The sequence below is a fragment of the Erpetoichthys calabaricus genome, chromosome 9 (assembly GCF_900747795.2).
Source record: "Erpetoichthys calabaricus chromosome 9, fErpCal1.3, whole genome shotgun sequence".
NCBI classification, from domain to species: domain Eukaryota; kingdom Metazoa; phylum Chordata; class Cladistia; order Polypteriformes; family Polypteridae; genus Erpetoichthys; species Erpetoichthys calabaricus.
In genome coordinates, this window is record NC_041402.2 from 193,759,169 (window position 1) to 193,784,737 (window position 25,569).

Consider the following 25,569-nt stretch of genomic DNA (forward strand, 5'->3'; position numbering starts at 1 on the left):
ATGAGCACAGTGGCCTCCATCATCCGTAAGTGGAAGAAGTTCGAAACCACCAGGACTCTTCCTAGAGCTGGCCGGCCATCTAAACTGAGAGATTGGGGGAGAAGGGCCTTAGTCAGGGAGGTGACCAAGAACCCGATGGTCACTCTGTCAGAGCTCCAGAGGTCCTCTGTGGAGAGAGGAGAACCTTCCAGAAGGACAACCATCTCTGCAGCAATCCACCAATCAGGCCTGTATGATAGACTGGCCAGACGGAAGCCACTCCTTAGTAAAAGGCACATGGCAGCCCACCTGGAGTTGGACAAAAGGCACCTGAAGGACTCTCAGACCATGAGAAAGAAAATTCTCTGGTCTGATGAGACAAAGATTGAACTCTTTGGTGTGAATGCCAGGCGTCACGTTTGGAGGAGACCAGGCACCGCTCATCACCAGGCCAATACCATCCCTACAGTGAAGCATGGTGGTGGCAGCATCATGCTGTGGGGAACTGGGAGACTAGTCAGGATAAAGGGAAAGATGACTGCAGCAATGTACAGAGACATCCTGGATGAAAACCTGCTCCAGAGCGCTCTTGACCTCAGACTGGGGCGACGGTTCATCTTTCAGCAGGACAACGACCCTAAGCACACAGCCAAGATATCAAAGGAGTGGCTTCAGGACAACTGTGTGAATGTCCTTGAGTGGCCCAGCCAGAGCCCAGACTTGAATCTGATTGAACATCTCTGGAGAGATCTTAAAATGGCTGTGCACCGACGCTTCCCATCCAACCTGATGGAGCTTGAGAGGTGCTGCAAAGAGGAATGGGCCAAACTGGCCAAGGATAGGTGTGCCAAGCTTGTGGCATCATATTCAAAAAGGCTTGAGGCTGGAATTGCTGCCAAAGGGGCATCGACAAAGTATTGAGCAAAGGCTGTGAATACTTATGGACATGGGATTTCTCAGTTTTTTTTATTTTTAATAAATTTGCAAAAATCTCAAGTAAACTTTTTTCACGTTGTCATTATTGGGTGTTGTGTGCAGAATTCTGAGGAAAAAAATGAATTGAATCCATTTAGGAATAAGGCTGTAACATAACAAAATGTGAAAAAAGTGACGTGCTGTGAATACTTTCCGGATGCACTGTAATTAAAAGATCTGCCGTTTTGTCCACACATTACGAATCTTTTTAAATCCCAAAGAACCAACTTCATATTTTAAGAACCCTTCATGAAATGAAACAGTTTGTTTTGTTTGCTTGTTTGTTTGTTTTCGTGAGGAACCACAGTAAAACGCCATTACAGATCCTTTCTTTTTAACATTGTACCAATCTGGTCGCGACGGACGGAATAGAATTAAAATAAGCCAACGTGTGCCCTGGCATACTGCAAATTTTACAATGAGAAAAAAAAAGCATTTACAGTTTTACAAACCCATCTGCATCTACGCGGAAGTCGGAAACTTTTCATATTAACGGTTGATGGTTAACCGAATGTAATTAAAGTCGTGCTGTGCTTGTCAATTTGTGTCGTGAACGTCGAAATAATGAAATGTTTTGAGTCTCCAATGTTTTTATCGACCCATTTCTGCTCAAATACCATATACCGTTATTTATACCTGCACATTTAAAACAATATCCATTGAAGGAACTTCTTTCAATAAGGTGTAAAAAGTCCAGCTAAATGCATGAATTAAGTGGAGAGACACGGTGGCGCAGTGGTAGCGCAATGGAAGCGCAGTAAGAAGGGTGCACTTGCGTTCAAATAGACATCCATTCAAATAAAAACAAATCGAAAAAATAAAAATCAATATTCATTTAAACCCGAGCCCACGTTGTAGGATGAAAAGAAAAAAAGTCGGAACCCGGTCCAAACCTTTGTTGATCCCCGTCGGGGTTTGGTATGGGGTTAAGGAACAACGTATAGACAGCAACGCGGCGGGCTCAGAAACTTTCAAAAGTTAATTAGACATATTAAAAGTCTGAATGAGACGGCGAATACCTTTCATCCCGGATCTTCGGACTGTCACCTTTCAAAATCGTTCAAAATGACCGTCACGGGTGCTTCCACCCCCTCTTTTAACGAAAAAAATTCGTGTATTATTGTTTCCTGTGAATTCTCCTTATCAGTGTTTCCACTATAAGCGGCTGTTCACGTGAAATGTTCTCGCATTTTCCTGTCAGTCCGACAGATCTTGAACGCAACATTAAAAAAAAAAAATGAAATTCGCTCATTGGCTAGACTTTTCCGATAAACAAACACAAAAGCCAACGAGAGCTCGGGAGCCACATCTTCAGCTACTGTAGCCCCTCCTCCTTTCTCACCTCTGCTGTTGATCAGAATCTGCTAAATTAATTTGTTTTTGTTTTTTTTTACTTCTTTCACGTCCTCTTCTTGATCAGACGTTGAATTTGTGGCTCCTGACAGGCCCTTTGAATTTTCCCCCAAACTTGTGACTGCGCCTCTGTGAGCTGCAGTTTCTAAAGCAATGTGATGAAATAATTAGAGCAGGGGTCCTTAATTGTTCCTCCATCCATCCATTTTCCAACCTGCTATATCCTAACTAGAGTCACGGGGTCTGCTGGAGCCAATCCCAGCCAACACAGGGCGCAAGGCAGGAAACAAACCCCGGGCAGGGCGCCAGCCCACCGCAGTCAATTGTTCCTGTATTTTTTTAATCAAAGAATTAATGATATTAGAAACAATATAGTACATCACCCCAACATTGATCCTCTTTTGCCCCAGTACTCCAATTATAAACAAATCAAACTCTTTCACCAGGATAGATTTACCTGATTTATATTAAATAATTTCTCAACTGAGACCCTCCACCTGTGTCCTTGTCCTAATACCAACAAATTTTTTCAAAGAACTATCAGGCGTGTTAATTGATAATATTCTTGACATAGTAAACTCGTCATTAGGTCTTCCCAGACTGTCTGAAGACTGCTGTAGTTAAGCCCCTGCTGAAGAAAAATAATCTCGACTCCTCTGCTTTAGAAAATTTTAGACCCATCTCTAACCTGCCTTTCTTAAGTAAAATTCTAGAGAAGACAGTCGTTATGCAGTTAAATGACAACCTCAATAAACCTGCTATTCTTGGTAAGTTTTATTCGGGTTTCAGAACAAATCACAATACAGAAGCTGCACTCGTTAAAGTACTCAATAACGTCAAATAATTAAATTTTTATATAAATCAGGTAAATCTGTCCTGGTGAAAGAGTTTAATATGTTTATAATGGAGTAAATGCAGACAGAGGCCGTTTATCTGTTCTCATCCTCTTAGATCTGAGTGCCGCATTTGATACCAGTGATCACAATATTCTTTTTTTAATATTTTTATTTTATTAATTTTCATTGTAATCATTCCATACAAACAGATCCATTTATAACCCAACAAATTTGAAGACTAATCAAACCCCACCCCTGAGAAGGAGAGCTTAGCTAAAGGAAAATTGCTTAAGGCTTTTTAATAAGACAACATTAAACAAAAGAAAGGGAGAAGTAAATATCTATGTAAATAAGAGATGGAGAAGGGAGTTAAATGTGGTAATAGTTATTTCTCTTATTCTAAAATAATATTGGGCGGCATGGTGGCGCAGTGGGTAGCACTGCTGCCTCGCAGTTGGGAGACCTGGGACCCGGGTTCGCTTCCCGGGTCCTCCCTGCGTGGAGTTTGCATGTTCTCCCCGTGTCTGCGTGGGTTTACTCCGGGTGCTCCGGTTTCCTCCCACAGCCCAAAGACATGCAGGTTAGGTGGATTGGCGATTCTAAATTGGCCCTAGTGTGTGCTTGGTGTGTAGGTGTGTTTGTGTGTGTCCTGTGGTGGGTTGGCACCCTGCCCGGGATTGGTTCCTGCCTTGTGCCCTGTGTTGGCTGGGATTGGCTCCAGCAGACCCCCGTGACCCTGTGTTCGGATTCAGCGGGTTGGAAAATGGATGGATAAAATAATATTGATTAAATCCTGCCATGTTTTGAAAAAATTTTGTACAGATCCTCTAACTGAGAATTTGATTTTTTCCAATTTCAAATAATATAAAATATCGGTTTCCCACTGACTTATCAGAGGAGAATTAGGATTCTTCCAATTTAACAAAATAAGTCTGCGTGCCAAAAGTGTAGTGAATGCAATCACCGTTTGCTTGTCCTTCTCCAATTCAAGTCCATCTGGAAGAACACCGAACACAGCTGTTAGTGGGTTAGGAGGGAATTGTGATACCAAGGCTGTCTGAAAGGCACTTAAAAATTTTTGTCCAAAATGATGTTAGTTTGCTGCGGGCCCAGAACATGTGACCCAGTGAGGCAGGAGCTTGGTTGCAGCATTCGCAGGTTGGATCTTGCCCTGGAAACATTTTGGACAGTTTTAAGCGAGACAGATGAGCTCGATATATAATTTTTAGTTGAATAATTCTATGCTTTGCGCATATAGAACTCGAGTGAATTCTCTGCTTTGCTACCTTCCACTCCTTTTCTGATATATTGATTAAGAGATCTTCTTCCCAATGTCCTCTTGGATCTTTGAAAGGTAGGGACTCTAATAAGATTTTATATATTGCGGAAATGGTGTTTGTTTCCTCGAAATTGAGCAGTATTTTTTCTAGCATTGTGAAGGGTGTGAAGTGGGGGAAATCAGGCAGTTTCTGTTTAACAAAATTTCTAATTTGAAGATAGTGAAAGAAATGTGTAGCTGGGAGGTTTAATTTTCAACGTAATTGTTCAAAAGATGTAAATATGTTGTCTATATAAAGATCTCTGAGCATTTTAATCCCAAAACTTTTCCAGGTATTAAAAACTGGATATACTTGCGAAGGTTGAAAGAGGTGGTTCTCTTGCAAAGGTGCCACTGATAAAAGGTTTTCCATCTTAAACTGCTTTCTAATTTGGTTCCATATTCTGAGTGAGTAAAGCACAATTGGGTTATTAGTATATTTGCGATAACTTTCATTTATTGGAGAGCAGAGCAGGGAATATAAAGAAGTACTACAGGATTTTACTTCTATTGCAGACCAAGCCTGTGTATGTTCATTTATTTGTGTCCAGGTTTTTATGGCTTGTATGTTTGCTGCCCAGTAATAAAACTGAAAATTAGGTAAAGCCATGCCACCTTCTGCCTGAGGTCTTTGTAGGGTCGCTCTTTGGATACGTGGGTGTTTTGAGTTCCAAATGAATGAGGTTATTATTGAATCCAACTGTTTAAAAAACGATTTATTGATATATATTGAAATGTTTTGAAATAAAAACAGAAGTTTAGGAAGGATATTCATCTTAACAATGTTAATTCTTCTGGCTAGAGTGAGATGAAGGGTTGACCATCTATGCAAGTCTTGCTTAATTTTGTCCATACAGACGCCAAAATTTTGTTGATAAAGAGCTTAATGTTTACTTGTGATATTTACCCCTAGGTATTTAAACTGATCTGCTATGGTATTCTTAGAAATCGCCTTAGTCAATGGGTGAGCCTCTCTGGCAGGGTCTTCAATTGGTTTGAATCCTACCTGCTTTGTTAGTTGTGGTAATTATACTTCAAAGACATATATGGTGGTCCACAAAAGGCTCTATCCTAAGTCCGCTGCTCTTTTCGATTTACATGCTTCCTTTAGGTCAGATTATCTTGGGGCATAACGTGAGCTACCACAGCTATGCTGACGACCATCCATCCATCCATTTTCCAACCTGCTGAATCCAAACACTGGGTCACGTGGGTCTGCTGGAGCCAATCCCAGCCAACACAAGGCAGGAACCAATCCCGGGCAGGGTACCAGCCCACTGTAGGACACACACACCTACACATCAAGCACACACTAGGGACAATTTAGAATCGCCAATCCACCTGACCCGCATGTCTTTGGACTGTGGGAGGAAACGCATGCAAACACGGGGAGAACATGCAAACTCCACACAGGGAGGACCCGGGAAGTGAACCCAGGTCTCCTTCCTGCGAGGCAGCAGCGCTACCCACTGCGCCACCAACTGTATTTATCAATAGCACCTGATGACCCCGACTCTGTTGATTCACTGACCCTCCAATGTCTTACTTGTGTTTCTCAATGGATGTTTAGTAATTGTCTCAAACTAAATAAAGAGAAAACAGAAATTTTAGTGATTGGCAATAATGGATATAATAAGGATATTAGAAATAAACTTGATGCATTAGGATTAAAAGTCAAGAAGGAGGTAAAGAATTTAGGGGTAACTGTTGACTGTGACCTGAATATTAAATCGCATATTAATCAGATCACTAGGACAGCATTTTTTCACTTAAGAAACATAGCAAAAGTTAAACCTCTTATATCATTGAAAGATGCTGAGAAATGAGTTCATGCTTTTGTTTTCAGTCAGCTAGATTACTGTAACGCACTCCTCTCAGGACCGCCCGAAGAAGACATCAATCGACTGCAACAAGTGCAGAATGCAGCTGCTAGAACCCTAACCAGGAAAAGAAAATCCAAACACATTACCCCAGTCTGAGCGTCACTACACTGGTTACCGGTGTCATTCAGAATTGACTTTAAAATACTGCTTATGGTTTATAAAGCCTTCAATAATCTGCTCCATGTTATATTTCAGAATGTCTTACACCTAAGGGCTCATTTATACTTCACGCTCAGAATGCGTACGCGCCCACATCATGGCTGCCACGCGTTTCCAGCATTCATTTGATGCGTCCTCTGAGCAGGTCCTCAGAAACTAACACGAAATTACTGCGCGAGTTGCAGTACCAGCAAAAAGTCGGGGGGTTGCAGTGTGGCAAAAGTTGGAATGTGACGTCAGAGTCTCTGGTTACTATCTACATGTGACAGAAAGCCTACGAGATCGGTGTGCGCATTTCGATGTTTAATGAATGGTTCGAAGTGGTGAAGCAAAATGCCAACATACAGATGCATTCGTGGCACTTTTATATTCAAGTGTTACATATTCCCGATGGACTGACGGATTTAATCATTAAACATCCTTTTCAGAGATATTGCAGTAAGGTGTTGTATTATCATAGTATTTTCCTCTACTTACCCTTTACCTGTTTTCTCAAGGGTAAAAGTTCTCGTCAGGTTCGTTATCGGGTTGGTCTACTGTTGCACTTTAAAATGAACACACACACACATAAACACACACACACAGACCCTAACCACAACAGTGCCCTATGAATGACACACACACGCTGATTAACCCTTTGCACTTTATACCACACATCAGCCTGTCACTCAGCACTTCAAGAGACTTACTTATTATCGGCACGGACAACATATGATGTTTTAAATAGACCTCAGACCTAAATGTTACTTTTGGTCTCCAAGAAAATATTAAAACAAAGACTTAGTATCCTTGACTATAGGCCATTTATCAGCCAAGAATATCTTCTTCTCATACTGTCCCTTCTTTTGAGTGGCGCTTCTCACTCTCAGCCTTATAAACCTCGCAGCACAGAAATAATGGCAAAAATCTGGCTACACCAGGTGCTACAAGAAATCTATCTTATTAATTCAATCACTCTAGACATTAAAAGAAAGCATAGAAAGTTAAAAGCAGCATGGTATTTATTACAAGAATAATAATAATAATACCACTGGAACAAAGAATAGAAAATAAGTACTGATAGGAAAGTCTGAATATATATAGTCTTTAGGAAAAGCTTACGAAAAAGTTGAAATGACAAGGATGAATGTCCCAGGGAGGCATTTGATTTATCAATGGATGTTCATGATGCCTTTCTGACGACCAATGTCGTCTTCGTCTGTTCCTCTTCTTCTCCTCCTTCTCTTTGCTCCTTCTTCTTCCTCCTCTCCTCTTCCTCCTTCTTCTCCTTCTGCTCCTCTTCCAAACCAAGGCATATTTATTATGAAATATCATGCCTTGGTTACACAACACATGAACCTGATTGGCTGGCTGTCAATGTGATTGATGAATTTTGCTCAAACTCTTTCCCAGATAATAAAGTTCTTTGATATTGCCTGTTTCCCTTTCCCAGGCCATAGATGTCCATCCATAAAGTAATCAATAGCCTGGGGTGTCAGCTCAGCATCCTTCCCCAGGTTGTAAAATAGAATGTCTTCCTTTCAATGTAGGAAACAGCTGTTTGAACGTGAGGTGTGAGGAAACCTGCTTAGATCTGTCTTAGTTCATCTGTTGTCTTGTCTTGAACAAAATATAATGGAAACCAAAATGTACAGATTTTATACACCATAACAGGTGTCATTGGAATTTAATGGGTGTTCCAGGCAATTCACAACACAGCGAAGCCGAACCTGTTCTCCCCGTGATGATATCTCAACTGCCACCTGGTGGATTCCTCCAGATTTCCATAAAGTACGCACGCAAGTATAAACAGTACAGTAATCCCTCACTTATCGCGGGAGATAGGTTCCAAGGCTGACCACGATAACTGAATTTCCGCGAAGTAGGGACACCATATTTATGTAACTATTTAACGTGTATTTGGACGTTTTTAAACCCTCCCTGTATTGTTTACAACCCACCCTTTACTCTATTAATAACAGGGACAACTGCTAAGCAATATGAAATCGGTAGATAAGTTTACACTTACTGTATAGCAAAGTACACGTAGCTATATATGACGTGATGATGGTGATGAATATGCTGCGCAGTAAAAATGATGACGATGAAGGTGATAATCCCCTGAATGCAGTAGCAAGAGCACGTTATGCTGAATGAGTGAGATGAGACTTCCTGGTTAATGCAGCACTCCGTCGCTGAGCCAATCAGCAACACACAGGAACTTAACTGCGTGCTCTGATTGGGTAGCTTCTCAGCCATCCGCCAATAGCATCTCTTGTATGAAATCAACTGGGCAAACCAACTGAGGAAGCAAATACCAGAAGTAAAAAGACCCATTGTTCGTAGAAACCCGCGAAGCAGCGAAAAATCCGTGTTATATATTTAGATATGCTTATATATAAAATCCGCGAAGTCGTGAATCCGCGAAAAGTGAACCGCGCAGTAGCGAGGGATTACTGTACAATGCTTGTAGCAGGAGCGTCCACTGCAGCATGCGTCGCGTCACGTGAAGTATAAATCCGGCCTTACACTCCAAATTGTAACCTTAGATCTTCAAATGAGGGTCTGGTTAGAATTCCAAGAGATAAACTTAAAAGAAGTGGTGAGGCGGGCGGCCTTCTGCTGTTAAGCACCTAAAATCTGGAATAGCTTGCCAATAGGAATTCACCAGGCTAACACAGTGGAGCGCACTGCTGAAAACTCATTACTTTAACATGGCTTTCTCATAACTTCATTTTAGCTTAATCCTGATGCTCTGTATATTCAATTAATTATCATTACTATTCATGGTGGCCCCAAAATCCATACTAACCCCTACTCTGTCTTATGCTCTTTTTCTGGTTTTCTGTGGTGGCGACCTGCACCACCACCACTTGATCACAGCACCGTGATGTCCCTACATTGATGGATTAAAGGCCAGAAGTCCACATGATTGTCATCATCAAGTTCTTCCATGAGAACCCTGAATACAATGAAGACTGACTGAGGTCATTTATGTTAGGTAGAATGCCTAGAGGGGGCTGGGTGGTCTCATGGCCTTGGGACCCCCTGCAGATTTTATTTTTTTCTCCAGCCGTCTGGAGTTTTTTTTTGGTTTTTTTCTGTCCTCCCTGGCCATTGGACCTTACTTTTATTCTATGTTAATTAGTGTTCCCTAATTTTAATTCTTACTTTGTCTCTTTTCCTTTTCTTCATCATGTAAAGCACTTTGAGATGCATTATTGGTATGAAAATCCATCCATCCATCCATCCATTTTTCAACCCGCTGAATCCAAACACAAGGTCACGGGGGTCTGCTGGAGCCAATCCCAGCCAACACAGGGCACAAGGCAGGAAACAATCCTGGGCAGGGTGCCAACCCACCGCAGTGGTATGAAAATGTGCTATATAAATAAATGTTGTTGTTGCTGTTTGTGGGATCCCCCCAAGGTTACAGGATATCTTGGCCGGCCTGTCCACTGGTACCGTCAGTGCTGTGCAGAGTGGAGGCAGATCCTCTGAGGTTCGTCAGGTGTTTGTGTTCTGCTCCTACTCTGTTCAATGCTTGTATGGACTGGGTGTTGGGTAAGGTCGTGGGGTCCAGCGGCTGTGGGGCATCTGTTGGTGAAGTAAGATTCATGGATCTTGACTTTGCTGAGGATGCTGTGATCTTCGCGGAGTCAATGGAGGCTCTGATCGGGGCGCTCGAGACACTGAGCGAGGGGTCTGAGTGTCTGGGCGTGTGAGTGTCCTGATATAAACCAAACATCCAGGCCTTTAATGACCTCTTGGGCACGGCCATCAGCAGTGTGTCTGTCTGCAGAGAGAGTGTCGACCTTGTCGAGAGGTTTACTTACCTCGGCAGTGACATTCATGTCTCTGGTGACTCTTCCTATGAAGTCAGTAGATGGATTGGGAGAGCATAGGGGGTCATGAGGTCGCTGGGAAGGGGTGTGTGATGCTCCTGATATCTATGCAAAATGATGAAGGTCCAAGTCTTTAGAGTCCTGGTGCTTCCTGTCTTGCTATATGGTTGTGAGACATGGACGCTATCCAGTGACCTGAGACGAAGACTGGACTCCTTTGGTACTGTGCCTCTCCGGAAAATCCTTGGGTACCGTTGATTTGACTTTGTGTTGCTCATGGAGTCCTGAATGAGACACATGGCATGCATTGTGAGGGAAGGTCAGTTGCGGCACCATGGCCATGTGGCGAGGACGAGTCGCCACAGAAGGTAGCGGGAGTCAGGGAGGCTTGGGAGGCTGATCCCTAGCGTGAACCCGAGTCTCGGTCCGGCGGGAGCTACACGTAGCCAGGGGATGGAGGGCTACAGGACCAGGATGGAAGGTCAGCTGCACCTGCGGTGACAGATTGTGACAGGTGACAGGCCCGTATGGGATGAGCAGGGGAGCCGCCAGGTAGAAGGAGAAGGAACAGATTTTTTTCTGAAAGGACAGCTCCTTGACTTTGGATTTTAACCTCCACTTTTTACACCCGTTTTATGGATTATTTATTGACTGTTTGTTTGTTGGTCCACTGCACTATTGTTTTGAACACTTTGTGGTTTTAACTTTGTGGTTTTTAATAAAAGCACTTTGCACCTTCCTCTTGTTTCATTTTGGTGTCCTCATTGTCCAGCTCATCCATTTACATTATCAACAGCGTTGGGTTCGAGTGGCTCCCTGAAGAGAAGTGGGAGCAAGGAGCAGGACAACACATCATCACAAAGGGTTAGAATGAAAACCTGTGGCCCACCAGGCCCAGAGTTGTTCGACACCCCTGGCCTACACTGAGCCATATGTCCATCGGTGGAGAAATTGTTGAAAAGAATCTTCCTGACAGGCAGCTCTCCTGGATCTTATGGCAGAACATGATCTGCAACTTTCCCTTTGGTCGCCTGAGGCCCCCTAGCTGCTCTCACATCCTTGACCCCTCAGTTAAATTTGGTCTTCAAACACCATCACAAGATGGAGTTACAGTTTGCTCAGATGGTCCACACATCGCGGCCCTTGACTGGATCAGTGTTCGTTGTCCCCACCAGACCACAAGCTGGCATCTTTTTTGGTCCTCGTCATTGCCTATTACTTTGTATGACCCCTCAAGTCACTTTTCTTGCACTTTTATACTACACAGTAGCAATCTCCAGAGTGTCAGAAAAAATCAAAGATAAAAATGTAAATTATCGGGTGACTGACTGACAGTACTTTCCTGCAAGCCACAGAGAACACTCCAACAGAGGTAAATGGCAGAACGGAAAGGACATTAAACACAGAGATGGAAATGACAACATGAACATCAGCTATTTACAGAATCCCACACTGCAGCACAGCCTCGCACACCAGAATTACAATACGAGACAATTAACACATGAGCCATGCAGGAGAATCAAACTTCTGCCCACCCGAGGATCTCAGTTTCACTTCTGAGCTGGGATACCAGAGATGTGAAGAGGTCTGTACACTTTATGTCCTGCTGTCCTCCACATGTCCAACCGCCCAACTGCACACAACTCGAATGTCACTGGTGACACAGCTGTGGTGAGCCTGATATCTAACAACAACGAGCAGGCTGCATGTGGATGAAGTGAAGAGCCCACCAGTCAGGTGTCAGGAGAGCGGTCTCCACCTGAATGTCAGCAAGACAGAGGAGCTAATTGTAGACTTTGGGGGAAACAGCTGAGGTACCACCACCCAGCACTCCTGGACAGTTTCAGATAGATGGATGTCCACGTCACAGAGGATCTGACCTGGTCCAGGCACAGCAGCACCTTGGTGAAGGAGGGTTAGGGTTAGGGTTAGGATTTCCGGCCGCCATCCCAAATGCTAAAGTATGGTGTTCACTGGATGTTCAAATTGTTCTTTATATAGCCTCAAATTAATCCAAAATGTTGTGGCAAGAATTATTACAAGAACAAGAAAATACAAACACATAACTCCAGTTCTTAAATCCTTACACTGGCTCCCGGTTAAGTTTAGGGCAGATTTCAAAATCCTCCTATTAACATATAAAGCATTAAATGGCAGAGGTCCGGCTTACTTGTCTGAACATATCATGACTTACAAACCAGAGCGCATATTAAGATCTCAAGATGCTGGTCTGCTTATGGTTCCAAGTATTAATAAAATAACAGTGGGAGGTCGAGCTTTTAGTTACAGGGCCCCTAAACTGTGGAATGGTCTGCCTGCTACTATAAGAGATGCCCCTTCGGTCTCAGCTTTTAAAGACTCACTACTTCAGTTTAGCACACCCTGACTAGAGCTGCTGATTAACTGTACAGACTGCATCTCTGTTGTTAGTCATTAGCACTAAAACATAAGTAACATGATAGTTAGAATTTGTTACTAATCCTCACGTATTCTGTTTCTCTTCTCGGTACTCAAATGTGGCACTTAGTGCCCACGGCCCACCTGCCAAGTTGTTTTGCCTGTCTAAGGTAAAGTCATCCCTGATGGAGGATCACAGGAATCATCGGGTAGAGGGGTCCTTTCATAAGATTGGCTGGCCCAGGACTGACTCAGCTGTGGAATGGCCAATAGGAGGAGGCAGCTTGATGGCTGAGGTCTCCAGGACTCTAAACAAATCCAAATCATATTTTGTGATATCATCTACTGTTCAATTCTGCTCCGTACTTGTAATATTTTTATTTTTATGCTGTACTGAGGATTACTTGTGCGCTGTTCTGTGTATTGTATTGATTTGACCCCCTTCTTTTTGAATCCCACTGCATGCACAGCCTACCTGGATAGGAGTCACTCTTTGAATTGCCTTTCTGGAGGTTTCTTCCATTTTCTCTCTACAAGTGTTTTTTTTTTTGTTGTTGTTGGGTGTTTTTTCTTGTCTTCTTAGAGAGTCAAGGCTGGGGGGCTGTCAAGAATCAGGGCCTGCTAAAGCCCATTGCAGCACTTCTTGTTTGATTTTGGGCTCTACAAAAATAAATTATATTGTATTGTATTGTAAAGGACTTCTATACACACTGTTTGGTTTTCTAATCTTTTTGAAGGATTTGCCTATTTTTGTTATTTTGTGGTGCCACAATCACAACACTTGGACAATCAGAAAGTGTTGACCTTTGGAATGATGTCACATATCCCACACTCCTGGGGCCTCATGTATAAACGGTGCGTACGCACAAAAATGTTGTGTACTCCCGTTTCCACGCTTAAATCGTGATGTATAAAACATAAACTTGGTGTAAAGTCATGCACATTTTCACGCCAGCTTAATCCTTGGCATACGCAAGTTCTCCGCTCGGCTTTGCAAACTGCCGGCACCCAGCGTCAAAGCAGTGTTTTTGTTCCAGTGTGGTTTCCCTTTCTTTTTTAGATCCACATCCCTGACGCGGCTTTATCATATACACTGAAATTAACTGCATATTATTTATTAGTTTAAGGCATCTGATTGTAATTAACCTGTAACAATATAAAGGTGCACGGAATGGCCAAACTATTCCAAATACCGTAGCTTCTTTAACATTGTTCCTCTCAGTGCACCACTTGGAGTATTTATATCACTGTATCTGAGTGTGAATCACAGCTCTACAGCAGCTGATCGGTAAGAGAATTATCAGTATACAGCATCAAGCACACACTGCCTCAGCCATGCTGTCTATTTGAACTGCACCTATACGGCAAACGCTTCAGAGCCTTTCCTGTACAGACATCGCGGTTCAGAAACAGTTTCATCCCAAGAACTCTAAACGCACTCAATCAGTCCATCAAGTGCTCCTTGTAGAACTGTTTGTACTTATTAGTACAATTACCTCACTGTAAACTTGCGATACAGTTATAATATTACACAACCTGAGCCACTTTATAAAGCACGTATTTACATATGATGACGATATCATTTTTAAGATGAAATGCAGCAAAATATGTTTATTATATTATACAGATAAAATGTTAACATCATTTAAATAATCTATATTGTTAATAATTAAACATGTGAGGACACGGTGGCACAGCGCTAGCGAGGAACTGGTGCTCCGTTCACGGATTGTTCCTGCCTCGCGCTGTATTCTTGCTGGGGCTGGCACTACACTGGATGGATAGATGGACAGAATAATTAAACACGTACTATGAAGATATTTTAATGTTCCTTAAAAGTTTTGAAGAATCAGCGTTCTCAGCTTGCAGATGGCTTAGCGTCTATTAGAGAGCTGATTGTGTGGTGATTGGTTACTTGGAGAAAGAAAAGGAAGGACAGGAATCTGGGGGTTAGTACGTTTGAAAGAGACAGGACTGCTGCAATAAATTATTTCATCGAAGGTCACGCAATGACAAAATAAACTACGTGATTAAAATGGAAATTTTGAGATTAAAGTTGACATTTCGAGCTTTTTTCCCACTGTGTCCCTATTTTTTGTCTTTTCTCTGTACCCGAATAAGCTTTCATATGACACTCAGACGGTGGGCTACGACTCGTCTCTTCATGGCGACTTTGATATGTGACAACTTTTTTATTTCGGGCACTGTGCGACTTTGTGAACTTGAGCTTTCGAGTTTCGCCGACTCTCTATGTCACTCGATCAACTTCCTTTTGTTGTTTATATCACTGTTTAAAGTAAACCAACAAATAGTACGTTTTTCCTTTGCTTCCACTTGATATTCGCTGAAATTCTTCTATTTCCTCCCGTGCTTTTGCCATTGCCTTTTCACAGAATGCTAAGCTTAAGGGCTATTTATATTGATTTGCATATTTGCAAGAGGTGTAATTCTGGGAGGAGTTCGGGTGGGGCAGCAGGTGTGTGCGCATGTGTTACTGTTCACACTGATCAGGATTTTTGGAGTGGAAGTACATGGAAGTTGACGTACGCATAGATTTATGCATCTGGATTTTTTTGTGCATACGCACATTTCAGCTTTTGTCCGTACGCCATGTTTTAGTGTGAATTCTACGCACAGCGTCATGCATGAGGCCCCTGGTCATCCTAATAACCGAATAGCAACCATTGTCAATATAGGAAGACAAAATGGCACTACAGGTAAACATTATTTGTTCTTAATAATGCTAAAAAATGATTTGAAATAAAAAATAAACTTAACCAGTTAGTTAGATTCATGGGTCACTGCACTCCCAAAACAGCATCTCAAATATTGATAACAAAAAAATCAAAGCAGATCGGGTGAATCTACGAGAGCACAAAGCAGCGTTGAACAGTATGGCAACTGGACTGGAGAAGAGTGAGAAGCCAGAAAGTCCGGTGAGCTGAGCTCACGAAGACAGCGTCTCACCTGAGGAGGTCCAAGTAGTTCTCCAGGGGCCGACAGCAGTCCAGCCGCTAACAGACGCTCCCTTCGAGGGCCTTTAACCGTTGATCGCTTCTGTGCTTCAGTCCTTCCTCCCACAGTTCTTGCTGTTTCAGTACGCTGAACCTGTCAAGGAAGGTGAAAATGAGGGGAAGTCAAAGATACAATCAGATTTGGTTTTGTTATTAATAACACAGTGAAACAGTAACTAATTAAAGAAAGAATTTGTTTATCGTCACTGCACTGGGCTGATAGTGAAAGAGAAGTTTCACTTGGCTAGTCGCGTTGGCACTGCTTCAACAGAAACTTCACAGCCATCCTCCCTCAGAAATGTGGCTGCTGGCCGCTTTCTGGCTCGTTAGTCAAAGTTATCTGAATGGCTAGACCTGCAGTGAATCGTCCAAAGGACAACAATATCACTTTCTAAAATTCATCTCGCTCTCCTGGAATGATAATGGGATGAATTCAGCACAACAGACGCTTGATGACTCCTTAGGTTGTGGAGATGTGACAGGTCTGAGTTGACCTAACATGTGTGACGTGAATGTGTGGGTCACTGGAGGGGAGTGTCAAGGAATGAAGGAGGGATGTGTCTGTAAACGTGTGTCAGCTTTGTGTGCGAAATGCAGGGAAGGGTATTGAGGATTTGTTCTGTTCTGTGTATTTTGATGTATTGACCCCCTTCTTTTTGACACCCACTGCATGCCCAACCTACCGCCTTTCCAGAGGTTTCTTCCAATTTTTCCCTACAAGGGTTTTTTTTGGGAGTTTTTCCCTTGTCTTCTTAGAGCGTCAAGGCTGGGGGGCTGTCAAGAGGCAGGGCATGTTAAAGCCCATTGCAGCACTTCTTGAGTGATTTTGGGCTATGCAAAAATAAATTGTATTGTATTGTCTTGACAAGTAAAATGAGTCGGTGAGATCAGAGCCACCCAGGCCAAACCTCTCTGATGGCCCCCGACTTAGAGGGTTCTGCTCCCAAGGATGGCAACAGCAGCCCCGTCTGGTCCAAAAGCAGCAAACGTGACAACGTGACACAGGACAGTGTAAACGGACAGGTGACGGTCCCCACAGAACATGAACTGGTGTAGAGGATTGAAACAGAAGATGCAGTTAAAGCCTTTGAAGCCGGGAAGGTCTGGCTAGAATACGTTGGAAAGATTTGTGTTATAATACCACCAGGGTTTAAATTCCAGGCTTTATTATTTTTGTTCCTGTTATTTTTTTTCACCTTGAATCATTATTAATTTTCCTGTTTCTCTGTTATTTCTGTTGACTTTGTTTACTTTTCATTAATTGTACTCTCCCTTTAAAGTAGTGAAATATTTATTGTCTATGTGTTGTGGTAGACGCCCAGGACCCACTCCTGGCCGGGACACCCCTTTGACACTGAATCCGGGGTAGCAGCCATGGGAGGCTTATTTCTTCCCCCAGAACACCCGGTGGCAGCCCCCCTTGGGTTGCATATGGGCCACAATTCTGGAACACCGGAGATCATCCCTGTTGGGCTCCGTGGCCACCACCAGGGGGAGCTGCACAGCTTCCTGAGCCCATGTGAGCTGTAATGCAGCCACACCTGGAGGTGCAGCTTGAATTAGGCCACTTATCACTTCCAGGTGGGCTATAAGAGGAGCCTGCAGCCACTACTCGAGGAGCCAGAGTCGGGAGGAGGAGGACGATGTCGGTAATGTCACCAATGAGCTGGACAGTGAGGCACAACAATGAAGCAAGGGGATGGTGCAAAAAAGTGTAAAGTGCTTTTATTAAAACCAACAAAATCAAAGTAAAGTGCAGTGCATCAAAATAAGTCATTAAATAAATAATCCGATAAAAACGAGTGAACTATCCAGCCACCCATCCATTATCCAACCCACTATATCCTAACTACAGGGTTACAGGGGTCTGCTGGAGCCAATCCCAGCCAGCACAGGGCGCCAGGCAGGAAACAAACCCCGGGCAGGGCGCCAGCCCACCGCAGACGAGTGAACTAGTGGAGGTTAAAAACACAATGAATAAATCCTTTTTAAAAATGAGGTTAAAATAACGGCTGGAAGCAGTCTTTCTTTCAAAAATCCGGTGCATACTTCTTTAACCCGGCTGCTCCCCTGCTTCTCCCTTCCAGGCTCCGCAACAGGGGAGTCGACCTACCAGCAAAATGCAGCTCCTTCAATACTAGTCCGGTAGGCCTCCGATCCCTGACTGCATCGGGTTCCCCACTTCTCCAGCCTTCTTCTCCTTAATCTCCGTTCTTCTCTCTTATCTTTTCTCCATCCCCTCCTAGCCGCCTCAGGTACGGGGACATGGATCAGATGTGGCAATTAGGAGCTCCCGGCATCAATTACGGATGCGGACATCTCCTCGCCTGTGCACCTAAGTGAGGACCGTCCGCATCACGCATCACCAGGGAACCTGCTCCGGCCACACATACCATGCCCCCTCTCTAAGCCACGAGTGCGGTGACTATATATTTAAAAAGTGGCCTTTTTGACTTGAGCTGTGGACCCGCTACATCACATTCCACCCCCCATAAGCTCCAGTTGCACTGGAAGGCTCCATGCCACTGCCATCCCTGTGCAACTGGCGGCCCAGGTCCACAGCTCAGGCACACTACCACTGCACTAAAAATCACTAACTAATAAAAGCACTAAAACCAACCCAAGCCTCCCCCTTATAAAAACAGGACATTAAAAGAATAAGAACTTTAAAATGACAATAAAAGCAAATAATGAACAAATGTCCATTAAAAAGCTCAGTCCTTTAAAATGTCCTCCTCCAGCTTTGGTCCGTGGGTTCTTTTAAAATCTGGCACCAATCCCGCTTGCTGTACTGTCTCCTGCTCTTCTGTCCCCACTGCCAGCTAATCCCACCGCTGCCACCAGATGACCCACATCGTCACAGGGGGTCTCCTCCACAGCAAGGTCCCGTGCGGGGTAAGTGGAGGAGATGTCAGTTTTAAAGGGAAGCCCCAGGGGCTGAGATTTTTCGAGAAGATCCCAGCTATGTTTTAACCTCAATTGTATGGATTTATTTATTCTGGATTTTTAACCTCCACAGTTTACATTTTAAAGATTATTTATTTACCAGTAATGGAACACTGCTATAACGATAATGTGCAGTGAATCCACTGTCTGCTTGTCTGTCCAGTTTAAACGAGAGACCTACTTAACGTATTTAGATCGGGTTATTTCTATAATTTGCGTGAACATTCCGGTTGATTTTGCAACTTCTCTATCATTTCGCTACGTATCAGTGCTCACTTGCGGTACTGATTTATAGATGCGAATCTGAGAAACACGTAATGGGCCGGGGTGGGAGTCTCTCCTCACTCACTCGCCAGGTTCGGGGCGTGTTCCTTAACTCCACTTAGCTAGCGAACGAGAGAACAATTGAATTCAACTTTGTCTGATATTTAACATAAACTGTTTCTTAGGTCTTGATGCGTTTGAGTCCGGATATTCTCTTAAGTGTGTGCCACATTGAAAAGAGAGATTTCAGTTCAGATTGTGGATCGTGATATCGCCCACCCCTAATATGACTAATCAAGTTTACAAATTTATGTAGGATTCATTAACCCTTTGGCGAGCTACTTGAAGAGGGGTGACGAGCTACTGGTAGCTCGCGAGCGACATATTGGAGACCCTTGTTTAACCCCTTTGAAAACAAATCTTCTGTTTGACCTTCAAAGCAGGATGTTTGACATCTTCATCGCTTGCTGTCCACGGAGAGATTTCTTCAAAACTTATAACAGGAAATAATCTGAGGACGCCAGGTCATTTCTACTTTTTCTACTAATGGCAGCCTGTGATTGATGTGAGATGTGAATCGGCTGGCGCATTGTCATGAAGACGCCTCACACCTGCTGTAAGTTTTGCTCGTCTTTTCTCCTTGATTGACTCCCACAATACACTCATCGTGTTGGCGTAACTCACCACCGGTTATGGTTGTCTTGTGTGGCAGGAACTACCAGAAGCAAAAGTCCTTCGATATCCCAGAAGAGATCTGCCATGACTTTGCCTGCAGATTTTTCATTATCTGGAACTTTTTCTGCAGTTGTGGATGACTTGTGCTTCCACTGCATTGACTCCATTTTGGATTCAGGATCTCTGTGATCGACCCAAGCCTCATGTCCAGTCACCAAACGATGAAAAAAATTCACTTGGTCTTCACGGATCATCTCTAAGTTCTCCTGACAGCACTGGAGCCTCGTGGTCTTCTGACATGGTGTCAGCATTCTTGGAAGCCATCTTGCACTGATCTTTGACGTGTCCAACTTTTCGTGAATTATTTTCCAAACTCTACCTGCTGAGATGCCCATTTCTCCAGCTGTTCAGGAAGCCATAATTCATCTGCCTGCCAAAATGAAATCCTTGACTTTCTTGCACATCTTTATGGAAGTTGCTTCCACAGGCTGCCCAGTGTGAGGGTCATCTTCAATGGACTCTCCACCCCACTTAAACTTCTTGATCCAAAATTTTACTTTGTAGGGTGATGCGGCCGACTCACTGCAGTCATGCGTTCATGGGACTCCTTTGGATTTTTCCTGAACGTTGCTCTAAATCTAGCATTTTCCTACTTGATTGGCACAAGGACTTTCCTGATCTCCTGTCTCTTGGAATGTTAGACTCACACTGTGCCACAACTGTGTATGAGTAACCTTGAGACCTCTCACAATATTTCCAGACTTGTTTCAACGCCCTTTCTACTTTCTTTCATCCCCCGGTAGATAAATTTAAAAGAATATCACAATGGCACAGTGCACATAAGATACAGGTCGTGTGTAACAAATAAATAAATAATGAAACTAACTGACAAATCAATAATAATACAAGAATACACTCTGTTTCGCATACTCACAACAGTAAACCTACTACCCCTACTACTGTACTACTACCCCTCTCCCTATACGAGGAACGTTAAAAACGTTTCTGCGCTTTTTAAAACTCTATTATTAAGAATGTCAAAAAATAAATTACATCACTTTCCCACATAGTCACCTTCGTTTGCGACGCAATTTTCCCAGCGTTGCAATGACTTTTTAATGGCCAATTATTACTCCTCCCGCCTTCTAACGAAAATATAAAAGTGCGGAAACTTTATCAACATCCCCTGTAGATTTGGAAATGAGAAAATATTACATTCCAGCACATTATCATTGAAATAATATACCAACGTTTCATAAATTAAAGTGTGAATACAATAAAAACAACTGTAATTGACAGCTAAAAATGTGTTTTGTAAAGAAAAGTTACGTGATGGAGAAAAACAGTTGTCACAATTGAATTCAGTGCCCAAAGAGTATATAAAACTCACATAAAATAATTGAAACCATTTTATTTTTGTATTATGTACCTGAGTTATCGACATTCTGTTCACAGAGCTGTTTTGCTTTACTTACATTTTCATATCTGGAACGTTCAAAAAAGTTACTGCCCTTTTTTTTTATCTCTGTTTACTTTTTACTTCCTTTGGTTTCACTCCCTACTGCCAGGCTGCTCTCCTCAAGTCTTTTCGGATAAAGAAGAGTCTCCCGTCGGATTGGGTGGGCAGCACCGACTCCCCTATAAGAAAGCCCAGGAGCGGGCAGGCAGCCAGTTGGCCGAGGTCTCCAGGACTCTGTCTGCGTCTGACTTTCTCTTTTCCTGTTTTCATGTCCTCCGTTGTCAGCTGGCCGCAGTTCATCAGTTAATTAATGGACTGGTATTGTGGATTTTCTGTTGATGTTTTATCAGTTCTACCTTGTTCTCTATGGGCTTTAACAAGTCTATGTTTATTTATGCACCCATTCTGTATTTACAGTCATATGAAAAAGTTTGGGAAGCCCTCTCAGCCTGCATAATAATTGACTCTCCTTTCAACAATAAAGATAACAGTGGTATGTCTTTCATTTCCTAGGAACATCTGAGTACTGCGGTGTTTTCCGAACAAAGATTTTTAGTGACGCAGTATTTAGTTGTATGAAATTAAATCAAATGTGAAAAACTGGCTGTGCACAAATGTGGGTCCCTTTGTCATTGTGTTGATTTGAATGCCTGTCACTGCTCAATGCTGATTGGTTGGTTGGATGAGCTCGTTAAGCCTTCATAGACAGGTGTGTCCAATCATGAGATATAAAGGTATTTAAGGTGGTCAATTACAAGTTGTGCTTCCTTCCCTTTGACTCTCCTCTGAAGAGTGACAGCATGGGATCCTCAAAGCAACTCTCCAAAGATCTGAACACAAAGATTGTTGAGTCTCCTGGTTTAGAGGAAGGCTACAAAAAAACATCTCAGATGTTTAAACTGTCAGTTTCAAGTGTAAGGAATGGAATCAGGAAATGGAAGGCCACAGGCACAGTTGCTGTTAAACCAGCAGGTCTGGCAGGCCAAGAAAAATACAGGAGCGGAATATGAGCAGGATTATGGGAATGGTGACAGACAACCCACAGATCACCTCCAAAGACCTGCAAGAACATCTGGCTGCAGATGGTGTATCTGTACATCATTCTACAATTCAGCACAATTTGCACAAAGAACATCTGTATGGTAGGGTGATGAGAAAGAAGCCTTTCTGCACTCACACCACAAACAGAGTCGCTTGTTTTATGCAAATGCTCATTTAGACAAGCCAGATTCATTTTGAAATAAGGTGCTTTGGACTGATGAGACAAAAATGGAGTAATTTGGTCAAAACAAAAAGCGCTTTGCATGGCGGAAGAAGAACACCGCATTCCAAGAAAAACACCTGCTACCTACTGTCAATTTTGGTGGAGGTCCCATCATGCTGTGGGGTGGGCTGTGTGGCCAGTTCAGGGACTGGGGCCCTTATTAAAGTCGAGGGTCGGATGAATTCAACCCAATATCAACAAATTCTTCAGGATAATGTTCAAGCATCAGTCACAAAGTTGAAGTTACGCAGGGGTTTGATATTCCAACAAGACAATGACCCAAAACACAGTTCGAAATCTACAAAGGCATTCATGCAGAGGGAGAAGTACAATGTTCTGGAATGGCCGTCACAGTTCCCTGACTTGAATATCATCGAAAATCTATGGGATGATTTGAAGCAGGCTGTCCATCAAATTGAACTGAACTGGAGAGATTTTGTATGAAGAATGGTGAACAAGACCTCCATCCAGAATCAGACACTCATCAGAGGCTATAGGAGGACATCGTCTAGAGGACAAAAGGAGGCTCAACTAAGTATTGATGTCATATCTCTGTTGGGGTGCCCACATTTATGCACCTGTCTAATTTTGTTATGATGCATATTGCATATTTTCTGTTAATCCAATAAACTTAATGTCACTGCTGAAATCCTACTGTGTCCATAAGGCATGTCAGATATTAAAAGGAAGTTGCTACTTTGAAAGCTCAGCCAATGAGAAACAAAAATCCAAAGAATTAAGAGGGGTTCCCAAACTTTTTCATATGACTGTAGCTCTTAGTTGACTCCGTGTTTGTATTTTAGCTCAGAATTATTCAAACTCATTGAAGGGTGCTATATAAAGAGCGAGTAGTCTTGTATTGTCCGATTGTATGTATGGCTCTGCTGTCATTATGGTCATAATGGGTCCCAGTAGGGTGTTGGTTTTCTTACTTGGGTCCTCAGTTAAAACAAGTTTTAAGAACACCAGAACTCAGATCTTCACCTGCTGCCCCGTTTCTCCAGATGGGAGCGGGCAGAAAGATGACATGATTGACCCCCATGATAGATAAACTGCAGAGGGTCTACAATGCTGTTCCGTAACAATCTCACCGGGGATGTTTTCACGATGGAAAGGCGCTATAAAGTGTACTCTGTGCTATGGGTGTCTGAAGTGAAATTCCTGTTACAGTTAAAAGAAGCCATCAGCAGACTGAACGAGGCCTCTCTGTTTTTTTTTTTTTTGTTTTCCTGTGCGGTCCGAGCCTCTCGTTGTCTTAATTTCACACTTCAGGTTCGGGTGTTTTGCAGGAAGTTCACACCACAGCTTTGTTTTTTTTTTGTTATTTATTCCTCTTTTAAACTGTTGTTTGTTTATTTGGATTCCCCTTCCATTCCCATAACCTTCTGCTATCTCACAGTTTTATCTTGAAGTGTTTCTGCAGCGTGTAGGTGAACCTGCTACAGCGAGCGGATTAAGAGAGGCCAAATTCAAAAGAAATTCACCATGTAGAAGAACTTCAAGATGCTGCAAAAAAAAAAAAAAAAGAAAGTGAAATCCACTGGCAGGTACAATGAGTGGGCATCTCAGAGGAGAGCTTGGCACTGACACAGCCAACGCTACCAGCAGAAGTGTTCAGAGTTGGAGGTTTGTGGAGACTCCAGTCATCCAATCAGGTAAAGGAGAGAAACGGCCAGCTGCTGTATGCAAATTCGGAGACTGACAGGTCAAGGGGGCGACACCCCCCTCCAAAAGGAATAAAACGATTGGAAGACGGAGCAGCATTGGGTATGCATGTGGTGTGAGTCAGTGTGGACGTGAATGGTTACTGGGGGACTCTCTCTGAACGGCATCTCCGATGAAGAGGTGGTGGAGCCCCCGATTAGACTATCAGTGAGCTGTGAAAAGGCGGAAACGGAGCGCTGAAGGGACAGGCGACCATTATGTGCTTTGGAGTTGGCAGCGAGAGTTAGAGGGAACTGCAGTCTGACCGGTACCAGCAGGTGACAGCAGAGAGTTGGAGGAGCAGATGCAGGGTGACACTGCTAGTTGAGGTACTATGGGGGTCCGTTAACAATACAATACCATTCAATTTATTTTTAGTGTAGCCCAAAATCACACAAGGAGTGCTTCAATGGGCTTTAGCAGGCCTTGCCTTTTGATAGCCCCCCACAGCCTTGACTCTCTTAAGACAGGGGTGTCGAACTCCAGGCCTGGTGGGCCGCAGTGGCTGCAGGTTTTCATTCTAACCCTTCTCCTAATCAGTGACCAGTTTTCACTGCTAATTAACTCCTTTTCCCTTGTCACGCACGTGCGACTAGGAGCGAACTAAGTGGACCAAGTGGAGGTGATTACCCGCTAGGCCAGCGGGTAGCGGGGTGCTCTAAGCCTATTTCTGTTATCTCTGCACACCAAATATGGGAAACCCTGCCTGATTTAATGTCACTTCCTGTTCTGGCACCCAGACTGATGTCACTTCCTGTTCCGGTCAAATGACACCACTTCCGGTTTACAGCATATAAAGCCTCCATCTTTCCAAACCAGTTCAGTTCAATCTGGGAACTCAACCTGAGAGCATCCTCTTGTTTGTTTTAAACCTTTTACACCCAGGGACAAAACACGGGTGGCTGCCCCAAACCTTTTCAGTGTGTTGAGACTTCATTTTAATAGCACTGTTTTTAAGGATTCTGGCCTCTCATTTGATTCTTTTCTTCATTAAATCTTCATTGACTTCAAATGAACTTTCTCCAATGTTGTCTTTAATTAGTTGTGTTAGTGAATTAAAGGAGTGGATGGATGAGAACGACTTGTCTTTAAACACAGAGATGTTAATTGTTGGAGGGAGTGACGCTGATCACAACAAAATTCTGTCATCATTTAGCTCAGTTGGAATCACCATTCATTTTACTGAATCAGCCCACAATCTCGGAGTTCTCTTTGACTCTAGCATGTCATTTAAAGCGCATATTACAAAGTTGATCCAAATCAGGTTTCTTCCATCTTAAAAATGTTGGTAAATTAGGGCGCTTTCTTAATAAGCAAGATTCTGAGAAATTAATTCCTGCATTTATTTCTAGTAGGATTGACTACTGCAATGCGGTGTTCACTGGATGTTCAAACTGTTCTCTATATCAACACCTGTGCTCCAAGAAGACTAGGAAAAACTCCCCAGGGGATAAAAAAAGGGATGAAACCTCGGGAAAGGCAATTTGAAGAGAGACCCCTTTCCAGGTAGGTTGGGTGT

The 25,569-nt window shown here is 43.1% G+C and overlaps 1 protein-coding gene across 1 annotated transcript in view; it reads right to left on the minus strand.

Annotated features, from left to right (window-relative positions):
* Window positions 1-25,569, minus strand: part of LOC114656996 (uncharacterized) — a 146,344-nt gene that overhangs the window by 93,486 nt on the left and 27,289 nt on the right. Inside the window, exon 2 of the mRNA XM_028808697.2 lies at window positions 15,692-15,832. The gene's annotated coding sequence lies outside the window, so the exon portion shown is untranslated. The remainder of the gene's footprint in view (window positions 1-15,691; window positions 15,833-25,569) is intronic.